At 41.2% G+C, this 22,844-nt stretch overlaps 1 non-coding gene across 1 annotated transcript; it reads right to left on the bottom strand.

Moving 5' to 3' along the window:
• Positions 1–20,751: 20,751 nt before the first annotated feature.
• Positions 20,752–20,858, bottom strand: LOC111764451 (U6 spliceosomal RNA). The gene has a single exon (XR_002797050.2). It is a non-coding gene; the product is annotated as a U6 spliceosomal RNA (small nuclear RNA).
• Positions 20,859–22,844: the final 1,986 nt, after the last annotated feature.

The raw sequence follows: 22,844 nt of genomic DNA on the forward strand, positions 1-22,844 counted from the left end.
TTGGAGGAATTGTGAAACAATTGATGGAAAAGGCCTCGATCACTTTGAAGAGACTGTTGATAACAGTATGGGTGCTAAAGAGACTTTTTATGATGCCTTAGAAGTAAATGATGAAACTATTATTGGAAACTGGAGGAAAGGCGATCCATGTTTTAAAGTTGCATAGAATTTAGCAAGACTAACTCCTGGTGTTTTATGGAAGGCAGAATTTGAAAGTGGTGAGCCTGGGCATTTAGCTGAAGACATTTCCAAAGTAAACCCAGAGAATGTGGCTTACTTTCTGCTTGCAGCTTATAGCAAAAGGTCCCAGAATGTGGGCACCTCATTCATTTCTGTCAGCTTTGTCTTCCCTACTTGTTTCTACCTTCTACACCATGTACTTGCTGCCCCTCAGGCAGCTGGAAGTGTATCAGAGCAAGACTGAAATCGAGCTGTTATTTTTCAAGCAGATGTGCAGCCACCAGGGTTAAAAGTGTGGTCTGATCTGTTTGGCAAGAAAGGAGAAGGTTGTCATCAACTTGTTTGTAAAAGTAGACATCTTCATTCTTCCAATTCCACAGCAAAAATAAGTCAGCTCTAGTATCAAAAGAACCCTAGAACAAATCACACCATTGAGAAGGTTTCATGATTTTGGTTGACTTTCTAAAAGTGAAGTTACCTCTCCCTGCTGTGTTTGGAGTAGATGTGTTTATTATCCAGACTTTACCACTTACCCAACCAAGCCATGATATGAAGACAAGCAACCAATGGGCTTGGGAAGATCCAAGTCTATTTTGCTGTCTTCCAAATAAGAGATTTCAGTGATAAACCACCATGCTAGCTGCCTCATAGGGCTCTTTGAAAATATTAAAGTTGACAAAACTCTGTGAGGACAAGGTATTTTGTGTTCTTGAGAATAAACAAACAAAAACAAACAAACAAAAAAGATAAACAATTCAGGAGTGGGTGTCGCTCAGTGGTTGAGTGCCTGTTTGCCATGTTCAAGCTCCCAGGTTCAATCCCTGATACTTCCAAAAAAAAAGAAAAAATAGTTCAGCTCAACCATCTCTGTTGAAGACTGCTCTGTGCTGGAAAATAAATAAATATGAAACAAGTCAAACTAAATTGCTGCTCATACAGAGTAGAAATCAATGTTTAAATTAATAGAAGTAAAAATGTGTATATTAAAATAATTAGGGTGCAGATGTGGCTCAAGGGGTTGAGCACCTGCTTCCCACATGGGAGTTCCCAGGTTTGATTACTGGTACCTCCTATAAACAAAAACAAACAACTAGCAATCAAATGAAAAAATCAACTCAGGGGAGCCAATATGACTCAGAGGTTGAGTGCAGCTTCCCATATAAGAGGTCCCGGGTTCAATCCCCATCTCCAATACCACAAAAAAAGATAAATTTTTACTCAAAAAAAAAGAAAGAAAGAAAAGAAAAAAAGGCTGAATTCCCTTGAGGAAGGACCCTGACATACTACAGCAAATAAATATAGTAGTGACTCCCCCCCCATCATTCCCCAAGGAGAATGCCAATATTTGGGAAGAGGGAATACCTAAATCATTTGAGGGCTTTGTTAAAGAGTTGAACTAACCCAGAAACCCAGGGACCCAACACACCATCATTGCCCCATGTTAGAGAAGTGGCAAATGAAAGTCAAGTAATAAATGGAGTCCTGGCCCAGATCCATCTCACAGTGGATGCCCTGGATCCATAACCCACCTTGCAGTCATTTCCCCAGTTCTTAAATATATAATTAGAATGGAGTCGATAGCTAGCCAAAGCCTCTCATTTTTTCCGTGGTCTATGGAGTAAGAGCTACTGTAATAGGAAACATCAGTGGAAACCCCTATAACTATAGCCTCTCCTAGCCAAAATAGTAAATAAGAAACAACATTGCATTCCGAGGGATTGATTATCTAAATCACATGCCCATTTAATTCACTAATCTGGCCCTGGAGATAAATAGATGGATATAGCATATGACAGTGGACTACTGACATTTTATCGATTAGTAATCCCAATTGCAGCTGTTGTACTAGATTATTTTTTTTAAAGATTTACTTTTTTAAAATTTATTTCTCTCCTCTCCCCTCCCCCAGCTGTCTGCTCTGTGTCCATATGCTGTGTGTTCTTCTGTGTCCACTTGTATTCTTGTTAGCGGCACTTGTTAGCGGCACTACTTGGTTGCATCATCTTGCTGCGTCGGCTCTCCATGTGTGTGGCACCATTCCTGGGTAGGCTGCACTTTTTTCACATGGGTCGGGTCTCCTTACGGGGTGCAGTCCTTGTGCACAGGTGCATAGGGCTCCACTACGCGGGGGACACCCCTGCGTGGCACAGCACTCCCTGCATGCAGGCCAGCTCCACACAGGTCACGGAGGCCTGGGGTTTGAACCCTGGACCTCCCATGTGGTAGGTGGACACCATATCCATTGGGCCAAATCTTCTTCCCATGTTGTACTAGATTTGGTATCTTTACTAAAATATCATTATATGACCTTTGCTATATGCTTTTGACCTTGCAAATGTATGATTTTCAATACCTATCAGGAAGGAGGATAAGAAGCACTCTGCTTCAAGTGAGACTGGCAACAGTACACAACAATTATGCTTTCTGTCACAATATATTCTGAAGAGACATGGACCGTCTGGACAGTCCAAAGAATATCATATTGGTCCATCATATTAATGTTACCTGATGATCAAAAAGTAGCAACTAACCCTGGATATCCAGGAGATAAATATTACCAAGAGTCAGGGGTCTGCCTCATCTGAAAATTTTTTAGGGGTTGGGTGATCTTAGGGATGCTGGAACTGTCTCTTCAAGGTAAAAGACAAGATATTGTACCTTGCACCTCTACCACCAAACATCTCAAGGCTTAGAAAGCCTCTTTGGGTTTTGGAGGCAACATATATCGCATTAGAGATACTGCTCTGACCCATTTATTGAATGATGTAGAAGACTCTCAGTTTTTAGGGGAGTCCAGAGCAAGAACGGGCTACACAGCAGATCTACTCTGTAGTACAAACAACCCACCAATCCTACAGAACTAAAGGTACCCCTGGTAGATGAAGAAGTTACATAGCCCTCTCATATATTGCTGGTGGGAATTAAATTGTGCAGCCACATTGAAAAATAGTTTGACACTTCAAAATGCTAAACATGGAGTTAATATGTAACTCAGCAATTCCACTCTAAGGCAAATACACAAGAAATAAAAACATGTACACACAAGAAACTTGCACACATATATTCATAGCAGCATTATTCATAATATCCAAAGAGTGGAAACAGTCTAAATGTTCATAAATTGGTGAATAGGTAAGCAAAATGTGGTATATCCATACAATGAAATATTACTCAGTACATAAAGGAAAAAGGAATGAAGTACAATACATGCTACAATGTAGATGAACCTTGAAAACATTATGCTTGTGAAAGAATCCAGGCATAAAAGATCACATATTGTATGATTCCAATTACGTTAAATGTCAAAAATAGACAAATCCATAGAGACAGAAAGTAGATTAATGGTTGCCTGGGGATTAGGGCAGGGGGAAGGAAAGGAGCAGGAATCCATTATAGGGCTCCTTTTGGGGTGATGAAAATGTTCTAAAATTAGACTGTGGTGATGGTTGTGCAATTCTGTGAATATAATAAAAACCACTGAACTGTACACTTTAAATGAGAGAAATTCATGTATGTGAAATACATCTCAGTAAAGCTGTAAAAAGTAATAAAGAAGGAGATACTATTTGGAATCTCTGGCAAGAACCAATCAGAGAACCACAATGATGACTCCTAGGGTTCTGGAGCAAGGACACACCATCTGAAGCAGAGAACCACATCCTATTTGAAAGGCAGCTCCTGGCATGATACTAGATCCCGGTAGAGATGGAGAGCCTGGGACGTCAAGTGACTATGTGGCCAGAGCTTCCTGAGTTGGACACTGTAAGACCCACGGATCATAAAGTCTGGAAAGTCCAGTATCAGTGATCATAAGATGGAATTGGTATATTTGGATTAGGGTCAAGCACGTCCACAGAGCATAAGTAAACTGCACAAACAGGTGGCCCAGTTCACTATGTCATCTACTACTATTGCACCAACACCCCCTACTCAAATACCACCTATTTCTTCTTTGAGGGTTCCTTACGACCAGATGACAGAGAGAAAGAAAAATTTAGTTTGGTGCACAGTCAGCTCACTCTCTATTAATAGAAAGCAAAAATGGACTACTGCTGAAACACTACAACCCTACTCAGAGTAGCCCTAAAAAACCTGAGGTGGCGCACCAGTTATCCATTTTGGATGAAGAGAGTGAGACTCAAAGATTTATGGGCAGTGGCAAATGGCTTGGTTGGTTGGTCAGAGGCCTGGATAGAGCCAGACTAAGAGATCAAAGACAAGGTAGTCTGAGAAAGAGCACGTGGATGGTCTTATAAAGGTGGGCACCTTAATATTCACTAGAGGGCATCCGCTACAGATGAGGATGCAGATGAGACAAACAAGGAGACAGGATGGCTCGTCCAGTAGGAGTTGGTCAGTCTCTGTCCTTGCCACTCTAGAGCTGATTCAGTGGGATCGTGAATGGAACAGCCACAATGGTAGAGATGGAGGTTATGCATGGCCCAACAGCATGGACTCCCTCTCACCAAGACTAATCTGACTACTGCCACTGCTGAGTGTCCCACCTGTTAGTGAGGTCCCAAAATGGCACCATCCTTCAAAAGGGCCAACCAAAAACTTATTGATACTTTTATTATAATTGGAATCTTCCATCTTGAAACTGACAGCAATTCATGCTGACCAGAATTAACACACATTCTGATCAACAGTTTGCCCTTCCTGACAAAATGCTTCTTCCAGCACCATCATCTGAGGGCTCACAGAGTCAGGGCCAGAACTAGAGTGAGGCAAGTGAGGTGCCCAGGAAATAAGAACAAATGCTTTCATAAATTTTGCACCCTACATGACTCACTTCAACCTAACATGAAACCATATTTAGCATTGCCATGGGCCAACGGACCCTCTCAGTGTCAAAAAAGGACCTCATATTTTTTGAATGTAACATTTAAAAGAAAATAAAGAAGAAAATAAATAAATAAATAAATAAAATTTTAAAAGAGGTACAGGAATGTGCACATAGGATCCACTAGTCTTACCACAGGCCACATCATCCAGAAGTAACTGGCCTAATGAAGTGGTGAAATGGCCACTTAAAGATGTCAGGAGTTCTTAACCGATGACCACTATAGGTAGAATGCACCCCCAAGGGTAAAACACTTGGGTCTGGAACCAAGAAGTGGAAGCAGGCGTGGCCTAACTCACTATTACTCCCATTGACCCACTTAGGTAACTTGTGCTTCCCGTTGCTTCAACTCTGGGCTCTTAGGATCTAGAGGTCCTGGTTCTCAGAGTGAGCATGCTTATACCAGAGGACACAGTAAGAATCTCATTGAACTTAAAACTATGGCTGCCTCCTGGTCACTTTGTACTTCTTGTGCCTGTAGATCACCAGGCAAAGAAACAGAGCTCAGACTCTCATGTTTGAAATGCTAAATGAGAGAATCTGAAGTGGGAGTAGTGGAAGAGGGTATGTATCTGTAGCAGCGTTGATTCCAGCAGCAGAATGTGGGCTGTAGTTCATCCCTTATCCCTCCTCTTAAGATTTTCCCTATAAATTGTGGCCATTCAGAATCCTGAAGAAGCTATGATTGAAAAAGTGAATTTAATAAAAGAAATAATGGATCAGAGAGGTGCAAAAAGTGGATCATAGCAGATGCTGTTGGTGCCCCACCAAGATACCCGGGAACACTCTTTTCCAGTTCAATGTGCTCATCTCCCAAGCTTGAGCTGCTGCTAACAGCTCACACTTGCAACAACTCCAGCAGATTGTCCTTGGGTGTTAGGAGCCATCTCACAGTTTACATTACCCCAACCTGGACTGCCATAGCCAATGACTGATGGAGGAGGGGGAGGGGCATGTACAGAAGCCCAGGTCTCTTGACTCAAGGTGAGGCAAATTCTGTGGTGCAGTTTACACTTCAGAGCTCCCTGCAAGATCGGGCTTAGGCTAGACCATGCTGAAATCAAATTCTTACTCAGCTTCCTCCTCTTCCTTATCCTGCTTTTCACTAATCACATGCACATGCACATGAATTCCCCCATCTCATATTATGATTCCAGAAAATTTCATCTGAAAGTATAAAATTAATTTCAATTTCAACATGGTCACTGAATTTAAATGAAGTCTAGATTGGCAAAACGATAAATGCAACTTGAAAGTCATTTTTTAGACTAGTGATTCCCAGTCCTGCCTGTGGTCCAAATCACGTGGCAAATGTACACTATGGACCATGGTTAGTGGTAATAGCCTGATGGTATTATCTCATAATTTGTAAAAAATATTCCACTGTGTAGTGTGTTGATAGAGGCCTTTTGAGAATTCTGCACATGTGCATAATTGTTTTGTAAGTTCACAACTTCTGTAATAAAAATATATTTTTAAAAAATAATAGGAGGAGGCAGGGCAAGATGGCGTCTAAGTGAGTGCACCCTCGTCAATCTCTCCTGCAAAAAACTGGCTGAATGGGGACAGAATCCTGCCTGTGTGGGCAGTTTTGGGAACCTACAAAGCAAGAGGTGTCTGGACATCGATCTGGAGAGACTGCGATAAAGGTAGTGCTTGCTAAAGGTAAAACCGCAGGTTTCGCAGCTGTGGGAAGACAAAACCCTTTCCCTAGGGCTGAGAGCCGCAGTGTTCCCTGAACACCACCACTCACCTAGCGGCGTTCCCATGCCCCGTGTTCCCCAAACATGTGATCCCTGAACCTGTGTTCCCTGAACCTCAAGTTCCCCGAACACCGCATTCTCCATAACCCACATTCCCTAAACCTGCATACCCCAAGCCCACATTCTCCCAGGCCTGTGTTCCCTGAACCGAGCACTCTCCAAACTCTGGCATTCCCCTAGCCCTCCAGTCTCAGACAAACTCCGAGAGTGGGAAGGTTTTGCTGAGGAGTGCAGAGGGGCCCGAGGAGTGCAGGCTCAATTTTCTGGTCCCCCCTTTTTTCAAGCTTGGAGGAGCATACAAGTTGGCTTGGGGAGAGGCTAGAAAGAGAGAAGAGGTGAATCTGCTAAGAGAGCCCGATTTACCTAAATGCCCTGAGATAGGGAAACTTGGTCTGGGAGAAGATAGAGTCAGAAAATTAACTAGTCTCCCATAGTACACCTAAGGGAGAGGGACAGTAGGAAGTGCTTTGTGGGCTGTTATAACTCCACACAGCTTACATGAGTTTAATATCCATTCTCCTAGATCTCACATGGTTCTTCCGCTAACATTTACTATCAATACTACTATTCTACTTTTTCTTTTCTTACTCCTTTTACTTTCCCAGGCCCTAATATTTTTCTTCAAGGGAACTTAGACAACAATAAGGAAATAGAAAAAGAACAAAGTGTCAAAAAGAAGACTTAACATGCACACAAAACAATACCTAAATAAACCCCAAGACTAGACAGAGAAACTAAGCAACTGAATAAACCCATCAAGATAAAATGATGACCAGACAGCAACAAAAAATTACAAATCATACCAATAATCAGAAAAACATGGACCAATCCAATAAACAAACTAAAAACCAGGAAGAGTAGCAGAACATTGAACAACTAATCAAAGCTCTCAAAACATATATCATAGACCAATTTAAGGAAGTGAAGGAAGAGATTAAGGATATTAAGAAAACACTTGAAGAGCATACAGAAGAAATTGTAAACATACACAAAAACATAACAGGTAAGATGGTGATGAATGGCACAATCTAAGAAATCAAAAATACACTCTCAGCAAACAACAGCAGATTTGAAGAGGCAGAGGAAAGAATTAGTGATGTGGAAGACAGTACATCTGAAATCAAACAGATAGTAGAATTGATCGATGAAAAAATAGAAAAAACCCAGCAGGGACTTAGGGACCTGAATGACAACACAAAACACACAAACATATGCATTATAGGCATCCCAGAAGAGGAAGAGAAGGGAAAGGGGACAGAAGGGGTGTTGGAGGAAATAATGGCTGAAAACTTCCCAAACTTATTGAGGGAGATGGATGTAAATGTCCAGGAAGCACAACACACCCCAAACAGTATAAATCCCAACAGGTCTACCCCAAGACATATACTTGTCAAATTATCCAGTGCTCAAGACAAAGAAAAAATACTGAAAGCAGGAAGAGAAAAGAGAACCATCACATGCAAGGGAAGATTAAGTGCTGATTTCTCATCTGAAACCATGGAGGCAAGAAGGCAGTGGTATGACATAGTCAAGGTATTAAAAGAAAAAAATTTCCAACCAAGAATACGCTATCCAGCAACATTCAAAATTGATGGAGAGTTCAAAATATTCACAGATAAACAGAAACTAAGAGAGTATGCCAGTAAGAAACCTGCCCTTAAAGAAATACTAAAGGGAGTTCTGCAGGAGAAAAGAAAAAAACAGGAGAGACAGAGATGGAGGAGAGTGTAAGAACATCTAAAGAGACAAAAAGAGAGGGGAAAAAACCATGGCAAACACAAATCAAAAGTAAATATGACTAATATAAGTAATTCCTTGAAAGTAATAACACTGAATGTCAATGGATTAAACTCACCTGTTAAGAAACACAGATTGGAAGAATGGATAAGGAAATATGACCCATCTACATGCTGTCTACAAGAATCACATCTTAGACCCAGGGATTCAAGGAGGTTGAAAGTGAACAGCTGGAAAACAATCTTACAAGCAAACAATAACCAAAAAAGGGCAGGAGTAGCTATATTAATAATGGACAAAATAGACTTTAAATGCAAAACTATTTAAGAGACAAAGATGGGCGTTACATATTAGTGAAAGGGAAATTCTTTCAAGATGAAAGAACAGTCATAAACATTTCTGTCCCTAATAAGGGTGCCTTCAAATACATGAGGCAAACACTGGTAAAACTAAGTGAAGGAATAGATGCCTCTACAATTATAGTGGGGGACTTTAATACATCACTATCACCATTGGACAGAACATCTCAACAGAGAATCAATAAAGAAACAAAGACTTTGAACAATGTATTAGAGGTGCTGGACCTAATAGACATATACAGACATTACACACAAATACAGCAGGATATACATTCTTCTCATGTGCACATGGATCATTCTCCAAGATAGACCACATGCTAGGCCACAGAGAACATCTCAATGAATTCAGAAAGATTTAAATCCTATAAAATAATTTCTCTGACCATAGTGGAATGAAGCTGGAAATATGCAAGGGCCAGAGACCCAGATTTGGTACCAAGATTTGGAAGCTAAACAACACACTCTTAGAAAAACAGTATGTCAAGGAGGATATCTCAACAGAAATCAATAACTGCCTTGAAACTAAAGAAAATGATAATACAACATATCAAAACTTATGGGATGTAGCAAAAGCTGTACTGAGAGGGAAATTCACAGCCATAAATTCATACATCAAAAAGGCAAAATGAGCTAAAATTGAAGAACTAACTGCACAATTGGAGGAATTACTAAAAAAAACAACAACAAACTAACACCAGAGAAAAAAGAAAGAAAGAAAGAACAAAGATCAGAGTAGAACTAAATGAAATAGAAAATAAGAAAGCACTAGAAAAAAGAAAAAAAAAAACAACAAGAGCTGGTTCTTTGAGAAGATCAATAAAATTGACAAACCCTTAGCCAGACTAACAAAAAAAAAGAGAGAGACAAAATGTAAATACACAAAATAAGAAATGAGAAAGGGGATATCACCACTGACCCCACTGAAATAAAGACTATCATAAGAGGATATTTTGAAAAACTATATTCCAACAAGACAGACAATTTAGAGGAAATGGACAAATTCCTAGAAACACATAAGCAGCCTACATTGAAGAAAGAAGAAATCAATGACCTCAACAGACCAATCACAAGTAAAGAGATAGAATCAGTCATTAAAAACCTTCCAACTAAGAAGAGCCCTGGGCCAGATGACTTCACAGGTGAATTCTACAAAACATTCCAGAAACAATTAATACCAATCTTGCTTAAACTATTCCAAAAAATCGAAATAGAAAGAACATTGCCTAACTCATTCTATGAGACCAACATTACCCTATTACCAAAGCCAAACAAAGACACCACAAGAAAGTAAAATTACAGACCAATCTCTCTAATGAACCTAGATGTGAAAATCCTCAAAAATACTTGCTAATCAATTCAACAACTCATTAAATAAATTATACACCATGACCAAGTGGAATTCATTACTGATATGCAAGGATGGTTCAACATGAGAAAATCAATTAATGTAATATACCACATAAACAGATCGAGGGGGAAAAAATCACATGATCATATCTATAGATGCAGAAAAAGCATTTGATAAAATACAGCACCCTTTCTTGATAAAAACACTGCAAAAGATTGGAATAGAAGGAAACTTTCTGAACATGGTAAAGGGTATATATGAAAAACCCACAGCTAACATCATTTACAATGGTGAAATCCTAAAATCTTTTCCTCTAAGATCAGGAACAAGACAAGGATGCCCACTATCACTCCTTCTATTTAACACTGTGTTAGAAGTACTTGCTCAAGCACTGAGGCAAGAAACAGATATAAAAGGCATCCAAATTGGAAAGGAAGAAGTCAAAATTTCACTGTTTATAGATGACATGATCTTATACATAGAAAGCCCTGAGATGTCTACAACAAAGCTTCTAGAACTTATAAATGAGTTCAGTAAAGTCACAGGTTATAAGATTAATGTGCAAAAATCAATAGCATTTCTGTACACCAATAATGAGCAATCTGAGGAGAAAATCAAGAAAGAAAATACCATTTACAATAGTAAATAAAAAATTCAAGTACCTAGGAATAAATTTAACTAAAGATGTAAAAGACTTATACACAGAAAACTACACAACACTGTTCAAGGAAGTCAAAGAAGACCTAAATAAATGGAAGAATATTCCCTGTTCATGGATAGGAAGACTAAATATCATTAAGATGTCTATCCTACCAAAACTGATCTACAGATTCAATGCAATCCCAATAAAAATCAATACAGCATTTTTAAAAATTTCCCCTCCCCCCTTGTAGCTTGCTTGCTGTCTGCTCTCTGTGTCCATTTGCTGTGGGCTCTTCTGTGTTCTTACTTGTCTATCTTCTTTTTGTTGGATCACCTTGCTGAGTTAGCTCTCCAAGTCATCTGTGGGCCGGGCAGCGTTCCACAGCATCTGCAGGCCAGGCAGTGCTCCACAGTGTGTGGGCAAGCCTGCTTTCACAAGGAGGCCCTGGGACATGAACCAAGGGCCTCCTGTACGATAGACAGGAGTTCATCTGATTGAGCCACAGCTGCTTCCCAACACAGCATTTTTTAATGAACTAGAAAAACTAACTATGAAATTTATTTGGAAAGGAAAGAGACCCCGAATAACCAAAGACATATTGAAAAAGAAAATGAAATTGGAGAAATCACACTACCTGACTTCAAAACATACTACAAAGCCACAGTAGTGAAAATAGCATGGTATTGGCACAAGGATAGACACAATGACCAATGGAACCAAATTGAGAGTTCTGATATTGATCCTCGCATACACAGTCATCTGATATTTGACAAGGCCACCAAGTCCACTCAACTGGGAGAGAACGGCCTCTTCAACAAATGGTGCCTGGAGAACTGGATATCCATCGGCAAAAGAATGAAAGAGGATTATCATCTCACACCTTATACAAAAATCAACTCAAGAGGGATCAAAGACCTAAATGTAAGAGCCAAGACGATAAAGACCTTGGAAAACAATGTAGGGAAGCATCTACAGGACCTTGTAATAGGAAATGGCTTCATGAACATCACACCCACAGCACGAGCAGCAAAAGAACAAATAGATAAATGGGACCTCCTCAAAATTAAAGTCTTTTGCACCTCAAAGGAGATTGTCAAAAAAGTGAAAACAGAGCCTACCCAATGGGAGAAAATATTTGGTAATCATATATCTGAGAGAAGACTTATATCCTGCATATATAAAGAGCTCCTGTATCTTGAAAATAAAAAGACAAACAACCCATTTGAAAAATGGGCAAAAGACATGAACAGACACTTCTCCAAAGAAGAAATACAAATGGCTAAAAAGCACATGAAAAGATGCTCGAAATCACTAGCTATTAGGGAAATGCAAATCAAAATTACAATGAGATACCATCTTACTCCCATAAGACTGGTGGCTATCAAAAAAACAGAAGACTACAAGTGTTGGAGAGGATATGGAGGAATGGGAACACTCATCCACTGCTGGTGGGAATGTAGAAGGATCCAGCCATTCTGGAGGACAATTTGGCGGTTTCTCAAAAAACTAGCTATAGATTTGCCCTATGATCCAGCAATTCCACTGCTGGGCTTGCTGGGATTGCTGGAATTGCTGGAATACCCAGAAGAACTGAAAACAAGGACACAAACTGATATATGCACACCAAGGTTCATAGCAGTATTATTCACTTTTACCAAAAGTTGGAATCAACCCAAATGCCCATCAACAGATGAATGGATAAACAAAATGTGGCATATGCATACAATGGAATACTACTCCACTATAAGAAGGAATACAGTACAACACATGGGATAACATGGATGAATCTTGAGGACTTCATGTTGAGTGAAGCAAGCCAGGCATTGAGGGACAAATGCTACATGATCTCTCTGACATGAAATAAGCAAACCAAGTTGTCTCAGAGAGCTAGAGACTGGATGATAGACTTAAAGGAAATGGGGGTGGAGGAAAGGTTGTGCAGTTAGGGCTGGGGTTGGTGTATACCCAGGAGACTTGAATCTCTGAACTGGCCATGTGCCAGCCAGGCCCTGAGCCTCAGCAGAGTTGCAGCTCCTACTCTCCAGTTTGTTGGAATTGCACAGGTCAGCTAACAGGGAGGTGAAGAAGGTCAACCACCACACCTGGGAACCAAGAGTGCCTACAAATCCAAGCAGGAGAATCACATCCATTAGCCATGTGGGATCTAAGCCCCCTCTAAATATAGAGGTGAAGTGGACATCACCAAACCAGGGTCCACAAGATGGAGGAATAAAATATGGATTAGAGTGAATTTACTGGTATTCTACTATAGAACTACTGTGACTAGTAATGGAAGAAACTGTAGCATTGATGTGGAGAAAGTGGCCACGGTAGTCGCTGAGGGCAGAGAGAGGGAAGAAGAGATGAGATGTGGGACCATTTTCGGGACTTGGAGTTGTCCTAAATGATATTGCAGGGACAGATGCTGGGTGTTATATATCCTGTCATAACCCACTGAATGTACAGGGGGAGAGTGTAAACTATAATGTAAACTATTAGCCATGTGCTGCAGCAGTGCTCCAAAATGTATTCACCAAATGAAATGAATGTGCCACAATGATGAAAGAGGGTATTGATGTGGTTGAGTGGGGGGGTGGGGGGGTGGGAACTTCTTATTTTTTTAATGTAACATTTTTTGTGATCTATGTACCTTTAAAAAAGACCATTTAATAAAGAAAAAAGAAAAAAATAATAGGAGGGAAGTGGATGTGGCTCAAATGATTGGGCTTCCATCTACCATATAGGAGGACCCAGGTTTAATTCCTGGGACCTCCTGGTAAAGATGTGCCTGTGCAGTGAGCCATGCAGCAAGGTGATGACACAACGAAAGAGAGACAAAGGGGAGAGTCAAGGCGAGACCCAACAGAAACCAGGATCTGAGGTGAGGCAAGTGACAGGGAACCTCTCTCCACGTCTGAGGTCCCTAGGATCAAACCCTGGTAAACAGTAGAGGAGAAAAAGAGAAGAAAAGACAAAGAAAGAAATAGACACAGAAGATGACACAGCGAATGGACACAGACAGTGAAAACAGCAGGGCAGGAGAGAAGGGGAGAAAAAACATTAAAAAGTAATAATAATAGGATGAGCAGGGGGGAAAATACACCAAATGTAAGATAATGACTATAGTTAACAGTACGATTTTGGTCATATTCTTTCATAATGTCTCACAACAATGCAAGGTGTTGGTGGTGGGTTGATGTATGGGCCACCTGTACAATGTTACGCATGTTGGCTTTGTAAGTTCACAACTTTTGCTACACACTTATTGCTTATGTATTTCCATGTATAAATGATATAAAAAAAATAATACTAATAGGGTAGGTTGGGGTGGGGAAATACACCAAATGTAAGATGTTTTGGTTAGTAGTAATATTTTGAGGATGTTCTTAAATCACTAGTTAAAAGTGTTTCACAACAATTCAAGGTATTAGTGGTAGGGTGAGGTATGAGAGTCCTGTATGATGTTATGTGTGTTTGCTTTGTAAGTTCACAACTATTACTATACACTTACTGTTTATGTATGTTCATGTATGAATGATATACTTCAATAAACTTTTTAAGTGTAGAAATAGAATAACTTGTTCAGAGTCTGTACATTTTTAAGGCTTTTAGAACATATTGTAAAATTGTGCTCAGAAATGTGCCAGCAACAGGGTATGAGAGCACCCCCTTTCCCATTATTTGAATAAAACCAAGTATTGCCAGTTTTCTTTTATTTTTGCTAATATGAAGAGTAAAATTGTGTATGGTTTAATATATAATGCTTTGTTGAACATTTTTTCCATTACGTTTATTGGCCATTTGTGTTTATTTTTTGTTCATGTTTTTAGGCCACTGTTCTTTGAGGATTAAGTTTTTTCTTATTGGTTTATAAAATATCTTTGCATGTTTTATAGATGTTTTAACTCTTTATCGTGTACATAACAATACATGACAAATGTGTTCTTTTTTAGCCAGTGTGTTACTTGACTTTTAAGGTTATTTATTCTGTTTTTCAGAATTACCTAAAACAAATGAACAACCGTTTATCCATCCAATAAACATTTACAGAGCATCCAAAAAAAAGTGATCATAACTTTAAATCAATCTTTTTTTTAAGATTTATTTTATTTCATTTATTTATTCCAGCCCCCTCCCCTTGTTGTTTGCGCTCACTGCCTGCCGTCAGCTCTCCGCAGCGGCACAGGCCATCAGCTTTCCACGGTGGCATGGGCCAGCTTGCCTTCACCAGAGGGCCCCAGGAATCGAACCCAGGGCCTCCCATATGGTAGACAGGAGCCCAATCACCTGAGCCACATCCACCTCCCTTTAAATCAATCTTAAGATGATTATTCATTACAAATATAATTTAATGTGATAGTTTCTGAAATTCTGACAAAAATTTCTGAATATGGTGTATGAGTGTATTTTATCAAATGGTAAAGACTCCTTTTACTACATAAGGTATGGATGTTACTGTATCAGGTGGCAGAAACTAGGTTATGCTGTGGCAACACACACCACTAAAATCTCGGTGACGACGAAGTCGAAGTTTGTTTCCTGTTCCTATCTAGGCACCTCTCCAATGTAGCTGGCCTCCCGGAGTTGCTCAGCAATGCAAGTGCTTCCATCTCGAGGCACCTCTGCCTCCGCACAAGGCTTCAGGGCTCACTGTAGAGACATGAGTTTGGCCCTGTGGTAACCCTGATCATTTCCATTCTCCACCCATGGCCAGAACTTGTCATATTCCACATAAGTGCAAGAGTGATAAGAAAGCAATTATGTTCTGTACCCAGAGTGACTGGAGAACTGCAATGCCTACAACAGTTACTAAATAAAATAGTCATTGAAGTGAAAATAAGAAATATATGTACATATATACATATTTATATACATATATGTGTATATATACACATTTGGTTTAATTCCTTTGAATCACTGAAAAGACTAATTCTTTTTTTTTTTTACTTTAAAATTTTTTTGTCTTTTTTTTAAGATACATAGATCACGCACTAATTCTTTTTAAAAACATTTAATTTTAAAATTATATAGTCTCACTGTGGAATATTTAGAAAATATATCAATGTGTATAAAAGAAAATTTAACTCTTGCAATCCCACTTCCAAAATACAGCCACAGATGATTTTTAATCAAAGTCGAAATCACAATATTTACACTTATTTATAACCTGCTTGTTTTCCTTACCAATATATAAAATGCAGTTTTTAATTCCATTTTCTAATTATCATTGTGTGATTTCAGGCAAGTGACTTCTCTCTGGGTCTCAGTATCTCTGTCTCTAAAATGAGCAGTTAGAAGACATCATCTCTAAGGTGTCTTCCAGCTTCGGTGGTTTGTAAGGATGCGCGACTTCTGATGTCTGTGCGTGTTCCTCTCTCTCCTGTCCTCTCCCCACAGGCTACCCCAGGACCATTTGTACCCTGGAGAATGAAGACTGAAGCAGGCTAGCTTTGGATTTCCCTTTCAGGACCCAGGACCCAGTAATAGGATTTCTGTCTCTTGTAGTAGTTTCCAAAAGCCTCGATTACTCATCACCGTGAAATACAAATCTCCTTAGGCCCCGAGTACCTGGCCAAAACCACTGTCATACATTTTCACCAAATCAGACTACTAACTTGCAATTAATGACTCTTAGAATCTGTTAGGAAGGTACATTGAAGGTCACCTCACCCAATAAATTATGAGCTCATAAAACAAGGACATTGTTTTGTTCACAGCTATATACCTCATCACTTAGAAAAGTTTCTTGGATGTGGATGGCACTCAATAAATATGATCTCATTTCAATAAGTGGACTTAACCTTACCCCAAACTTTTTATAAAATTCTCAGGAAAGAGTCATGCCACATCTGCTTCTATAACTCCAGCAAATGGGAACTGATTATCTCCAGAAATAAACCACTCCATTGTTGCACTGAGAGACAAGTATAACTGGAGGATGGCAGTGTTTAATTCAATATCTTTTCTACCCACCTGCTAAGACAAGAACTGAGGCGCAGAGGGACAGGCATGCCAAATGGGGGAAAAATCAGCTCAGAGAGTATAAATACAAGCTTCAGAGACAATAACCTTCCAATTTGGAGACTGTGTGCTACTTACGACATTTATGATCATTTTTTGTCCTGCATTGAAAGACAGGCAGAGAAGCAGGATTTTTTTTTTAAAGATCTTTGTGTGTTTGTTGAATGGCTGACACTTTGGGGAAATTTTACATAGGTCACCAGGGGGCGCGCTTGCTGTTTAAATCGTCACTACCTGTGGCTGGGGATCCGCAGTCTGATGGAGATGCTGGACTTGAAGGAAGAAAACAATCAGACAGTTAGGTCCTGTCACTGGCCCTTTCTACAACGAATGAATGATATTGAAAGAAGATTGCCTAGCAAGGCACATCACATCTGGTGAGAAAGGAAATAGACGTCCCTCCTTCTTCTCTGATTAAATAGCCAGAGAAGAGTCACCAAAACGGAGAGAGGTGGGAACACCAAAGACCTAAGTTTGCATATTGTGGCTTCAAGTTGAAGCGGTTCCATGTGTAGGCTTACTGACGTGGAAGGAATCCACAGAGGGGATATCTACTGGGGCAACTTTATTCCCTAAATTTCTGGGAGTCTCCTAAAATAAAGTCTGGGAAAGAGGTACAAGAGCATCCAGCCATCCTCCACCCCTCTAGTTTACAATTTGGGGAGACTGAGGACGAAAGAGAAATAAATTCCTTGCCCAAGATCAAATGGCTATATAGCCGCAGAGCCAGAATTAAAACCCAGGAGGTCTGTTTACCGAGAACTTAATTGCTTGGCTGGCGGTGGTGGTGGGGTGGGAAGTCTTCAGAAATGCCTCTGGGGTTCAGGGCAATATGAGCTCTATTAGTGACTGATAATGGACTTTTTAGAACAGGTTATTGATTATGATATCTTTGCTCAAAAAAAAAGAAAGAGAGAGAGAAGGAAAGGAGGGAGGGTGTGATAAAGAAAGGGAGGGAATGAGAGGGAAGGGAGGGAGGGAGAGAAGAAAGTAAAAGAGTTTTCTGATGGCCTTGTCTCCAGGCAGCCACTGCTCTCTCTTCCTAGCAACTGCATCTATGCTGCATTGTTGAAGTAATCATTTTGTTCAAAATCAAAGATGAAAGATAAACTCCCAGAATAAAAGGCATTTTTCTTCCAAGGGCTTAGATAAATCATAATCCAAGGACAAAAGAGTCAAAGGTGAGCAATCCCTCAAAACCCATTCGCAAAACAATTAAGCATTGTCAATAGCACAACTCATTTCTGAAGTGCAGACTCGGAGAGCCTTGGAAGCCAGAACTAGAAAGGGCCTTGGAATCATCACATCTTCACTTCACAAAGGAGGAACGTGTAGTTCACAGAGAGGAAGGCATAGGGTCACAACTCAGTTGCTTACAGAGGCTAAAGAAATGAAGCAAGCTGGGTTCCGATATATTTTAGATATGTTATAGGAAGAATGTGACTCTCCCCTTTAAGAAAAACAGCAGAACAAGCGTATTGATAAACAGCAAATAACACAGGACCTCAGAAAGTGGGATAATAGGAAGCAACGAGGACTGGCAGACTGGATGTGCTTTGCCTCAAGGGGGCAGCTGCTACCCAGCTCCATTTGACCATTTCCTATGGGGATCTGAGCCTGAATTGGACAGATCCTTTGTATATATAGGTGCTGGAAATAAGGGATTTTTAAATTTGAAATGTTTCTCTTTTGTTAATGGAGGCAACTAATTTGATTTAGTTGCAGGTCAAACAAAATCCTTCTGCAGTCTGGGTTCAGCATCTGGTGGCTAGTTTTCACCCTCTGGTTTACTCAGGTAATGTAGGACGGTAGGAAAAGGGTCCTCTCTTTTCTCATCTGAAATATGAGAGGCCAAAGTAGGGGGTCTCTAAGATTTAATCTGACGGTCTCTGGCTTTCTGAATATCCTTTACATGTAGAGATTCTATGTTAGTGATCACAGCAGGAAGAGCTGGAATCTGGAGGCAAAAGGTCCAGCAAACCTGTTTCTCTTTCCACTGGAACCTCAAACTCCACATGTCCAAAACAGAGTTTATCATTTCCTCCACACCGTGGCTCCTCGGCTGGTCTTTCCCCACAGCATATGGCACCACCCCTCACCCAGATGGCCAAGTCAAAAACCTTCTCTCTCTTTCAACTCCTCTCTCCCCCACCCTCATCCAATCAGCAAGTGCTGACCAGTTTACTTCTTCTTGTCTCTTCACTCTGCTCATTGCCTTCCATCTCCAGTGCCACCAGCCTAATCCAGGCCGCCGTGCTTTTTCACCAGAATTACCGCATCACCTGCCTAACGGTCTCCCCATCTTCATTTTTACCCCCCTCCCATCCATTCTCCACTCTGAAGTCAGGGTTGCCTTCATCAAACCTAAATTCTCAGCTTAAAATCCTTCTGTGAAACAGTAAATTACAGGTCACCAGGAGACAGGGGATGAGGGAAAGGGAGAGTTGTTTCTTCATGGGTACGTGAATAAATGGAAAGATATCTCATACATGAATAAATGGAAAGATATACCATATCCATAGATTGAAAGACTAAATATCATTAAGAGGTCAGTTCTACCCAAAATTATATAGTGATTTAACACAATCCCCAATCCATTGAAGAAATGGAAAAGCCAGTAATTAAAATTATATGGGGGAAGCAGACTTGGCCCAATGGATAGGGCGTCCGCCTACCACATGGGAGGTCCACAGTTCAAACCCCAGGCCTCCTTGACCCGTGTGGAGCTGGCCCACGTGCTGTGCTGATGCACGCAAGGAGTGCCCTGCCACGCAGGGGTGTCCCCCGTGTAGGGGAGCCCACACACAAGGAGTGCGCCCCGTAAGGAGAGCCGCCCAGCGCGAAAGAAAGTGCAGCCTGCCCAAGAATGGCGCGGCGCACACGGAGAGCTGACACAGCAAGATGACGCAACAAAAAGAGACACAGATTCCCGGTGCTGCTGGTAAGGGTAGAAGCGGTCACAGAAGAACACACAGAGAATGGACCCAGAGAGCAGACAACTGGAGGGGGGAAAGGCTGGGGTGGGGAAGGGAGAGAAATAAATAAATAAATAAATCTTAAAAAAAAAAGGGGGGGGGGCAATTCCAGTGTCCAAGCCTTGGCCCCACAGATCCTGATTTAATTAGTCATAGGGATGAAGCCGGGGCATCATTCCCCACTCCCCACCCACACCCAAGATGATGTTTGTTTGTTGCTTTTTGCTCATTGTTTGTGCTTTGTCTGTTCGTTGTCTATTTGTTTTACTCTTTAGGAGGCATCAGGAACTGAATCCAGGACCTTCCATGTGGGAGGCAGGTGCTCACATGCTTGAGCCACATCTGCTTCCCTGGGCACCATTTTTAAAAATATACTTTTAAAATATATTAGACTCCCCAGGTTAGTCTAGTATATAGCTATGATTGAGAGCCATTAAGGAAGAGAAATACTTAGCCATGTGTCCTGAGAGGCACACCCAAGGAAGCCATTGCAGAGATTATTCATAATAGCAAAATATTGGAAACCACATAAATACCCATCAATAGACAACTAGCTAAATAAACTATGGTACATCTGATTTATGGAAAACTAGCAGTTTTGAAGGAAAAAAAAAGCAAATTGCCAAACAATTTGTTTGTTTCTATTTTTGTTTATCCTCTCAAAAGTTAAAATATTTCTCTATGTTCCTAAGTATGTAAGAGTACCGAGAATGGCCTGGAAGAATGCATACCAAATTGATTACAGTGGTTAGCTCTGGGGAAAGGAGTGAGATTGAACTGGAGTCAAGAAGGGCTTTCTCATGTTTTTTGAAATTGTTACAGTGAAAATGTATTAATATTTTATTTGTACATTAAAATGTATTTTCCACCTTTTTGTCAGGAAAAAAAATGTAACACTTCATGAGTTTGTGTTTCATCCTTGCGCAGGGGCCATGCTAATCGTCTCTGAATCGTCCCAATTGTAATATACGTGCTGCCAAAGCGAGCACTAAAATACATTTTTAAATTTTAAAAAAAATTCTTCTGTGGCTGTCCTCAGGATGAAGTTCAAAATCCTTAATATGAGACTACTGGTATTCTGATCCCTCTAGCCTTTTCTCCTGCCACGGCTCCCTCATGCTGTGCCCTGGAGATGGCTTACTCCTGAAGAAAAGAAACTGTAAGGCGTTCCCAGAAACCAGCCCCTGACAGCCATGCACCGCTTGACGAATGAATGAACAAATGACAAATGAGCATATTAATCTAAGGACTCTGCCACATACTACCTGTGTCACTCTAGGCTGTGTGCGCTCTCATCTTCTTCACCTCTAAAAAGGTCTGTCCTTCCAGGTTGTTGTGACAATAGGTATAAATGAGCTTTAGAAACTATAAAAGCAGAATCCAGACGTTTGTTACTATAAAACTTCTCTGCGCTTCAGTTTCTTGACAGTGTTTATCTCTGTACCTCATAGTCTTAAAGGATGAGTTAAATGAGTTAATAGATGTAATGCACTTTGAACAATACCTGGCACATTGTTATTGTTTATTAAACAAATAAGTGTTTGCTGTGCTGATGCCAATGATGACAATAGCAACTGATCTTTTTTTTTTTTTTTAAGATTTCTTTATTTCTCTCCCCTCCCTCCCCCGACCCCCCGCCCCGGTTGTCTGTTCTCTGTGCCTATTTGCTGTGTCTTCTTTGTCCGCTTCTGTTGTTGTCAGCGGCACGGGAATCTGTGTTTCTTTTTGTTGCGTCATCTTGTTGTGTCAGTTCTCCGTGTGTGGGGCAGGTTGCATTCTCTTTCGCACTGGGCGGCTCTCCTTACCGGGTGCACTCCTTGCACGTGGGGCTCCCCTACGCGGGGGACACCCCTGCATGGCAGGGCACTCCTTGCACACATCAGCACTGCGCATGGGCCAGCTCCACACGGGTCAAGGAGGCCCGGGGTTTGAACCGCGGACCTCCCATGTCATAGACAGACGCCCTAACCATTGGGCCAAATCCGCTTCCCAGCAACTGATCTTAACAATCCTCTGAGGTGCCAGGTGAAAATTTTCTCATTTTTGGTTGTTCTTTCTGTTGGTAACAGCCCCCTAATTTTCTTCTGGGGAACTCCTTCTCCCTAACTGGGTGAAGTTCTGATGAAACTGGCAGTCAATGAACTGAGTCCACAACCAGAACTCAGCAAACAGGACTTTCCTCTTCCAATACTTTGAATCTTGTGTGGCAGTAAGAAAAAAGAAAGTTAGGTGCTCATGCATTTCTTTGGGGATGTCTGGATGAGACTATGGGCATTTTCCTAACACGGCAAACTTCATGAGCTCTCACCTTTCCAAGGTTCTTCAGCCACCCCTTCCATCCATGGACTTCCTCATGACCTTCCCATAAATTTCCCCTTTGCCTGGGTTAGCCAGTGTTCATTTCTGTGCCTGCTCCTTAGCCATCTGACCGCGTACTGCTCCAGGGTCAGGAGATGGGTCCCAGCCTCTGCTCAACCAATAACCAAGCCTCTGTGACCTGGGGCAAGGCAGTTCTCCTCCCTGCACCTCAACAACCTTCTCCAGCCCTGGCCAATCAGAATCATCTGGAGAACTTCAAGATCGAGTCTCACCTGATCCCACTGACTCAGATGCTCCAGGGTTGCAGCCTGAGAAGCCATATTTTTAAAAATAGCTTCCCCACATGCTTCTGAGGCGCAGTTAGGGAAGCACTGGGCTCACACCCTCTGAGCCTACTTTCAGAGCAGGAGTGGATTCCCGGGGCTTCCCGGATGCTGCTGCTCTCCAGGACATCCGGGGTTCACATCACTCTCCCCAAACCTCCCGTAGCTCCCCAGCACATTCAGAATAATCCCCGAATTCCTCCCGGGGCTCCTGTCCTCTCCAACCTCAGGTCTCACTCTGACCCTCCTGCTGTGCCTAGAAGAGAAAGCTCTGCCTGGGGAGCTCTTCCCAACGCAGAGGGGCTGGGGGTGGGGTGGGCGTGGGGGAGTCCT

This window comes from Dasypus novemcinctus, chromosome 10, assembly GCF_030445035.2.
Source record: "Dasypus novemcinctus isolate mDasNov1 chromosome 10, mDasNov1.1.hap2, whole genome shotgun sequence".
NCBI lineage: Eukaryota > Metazoa > Chordata > Mammalia > Cingulata > Dasypodidae > Dasypus > Dasypus novemcinctus.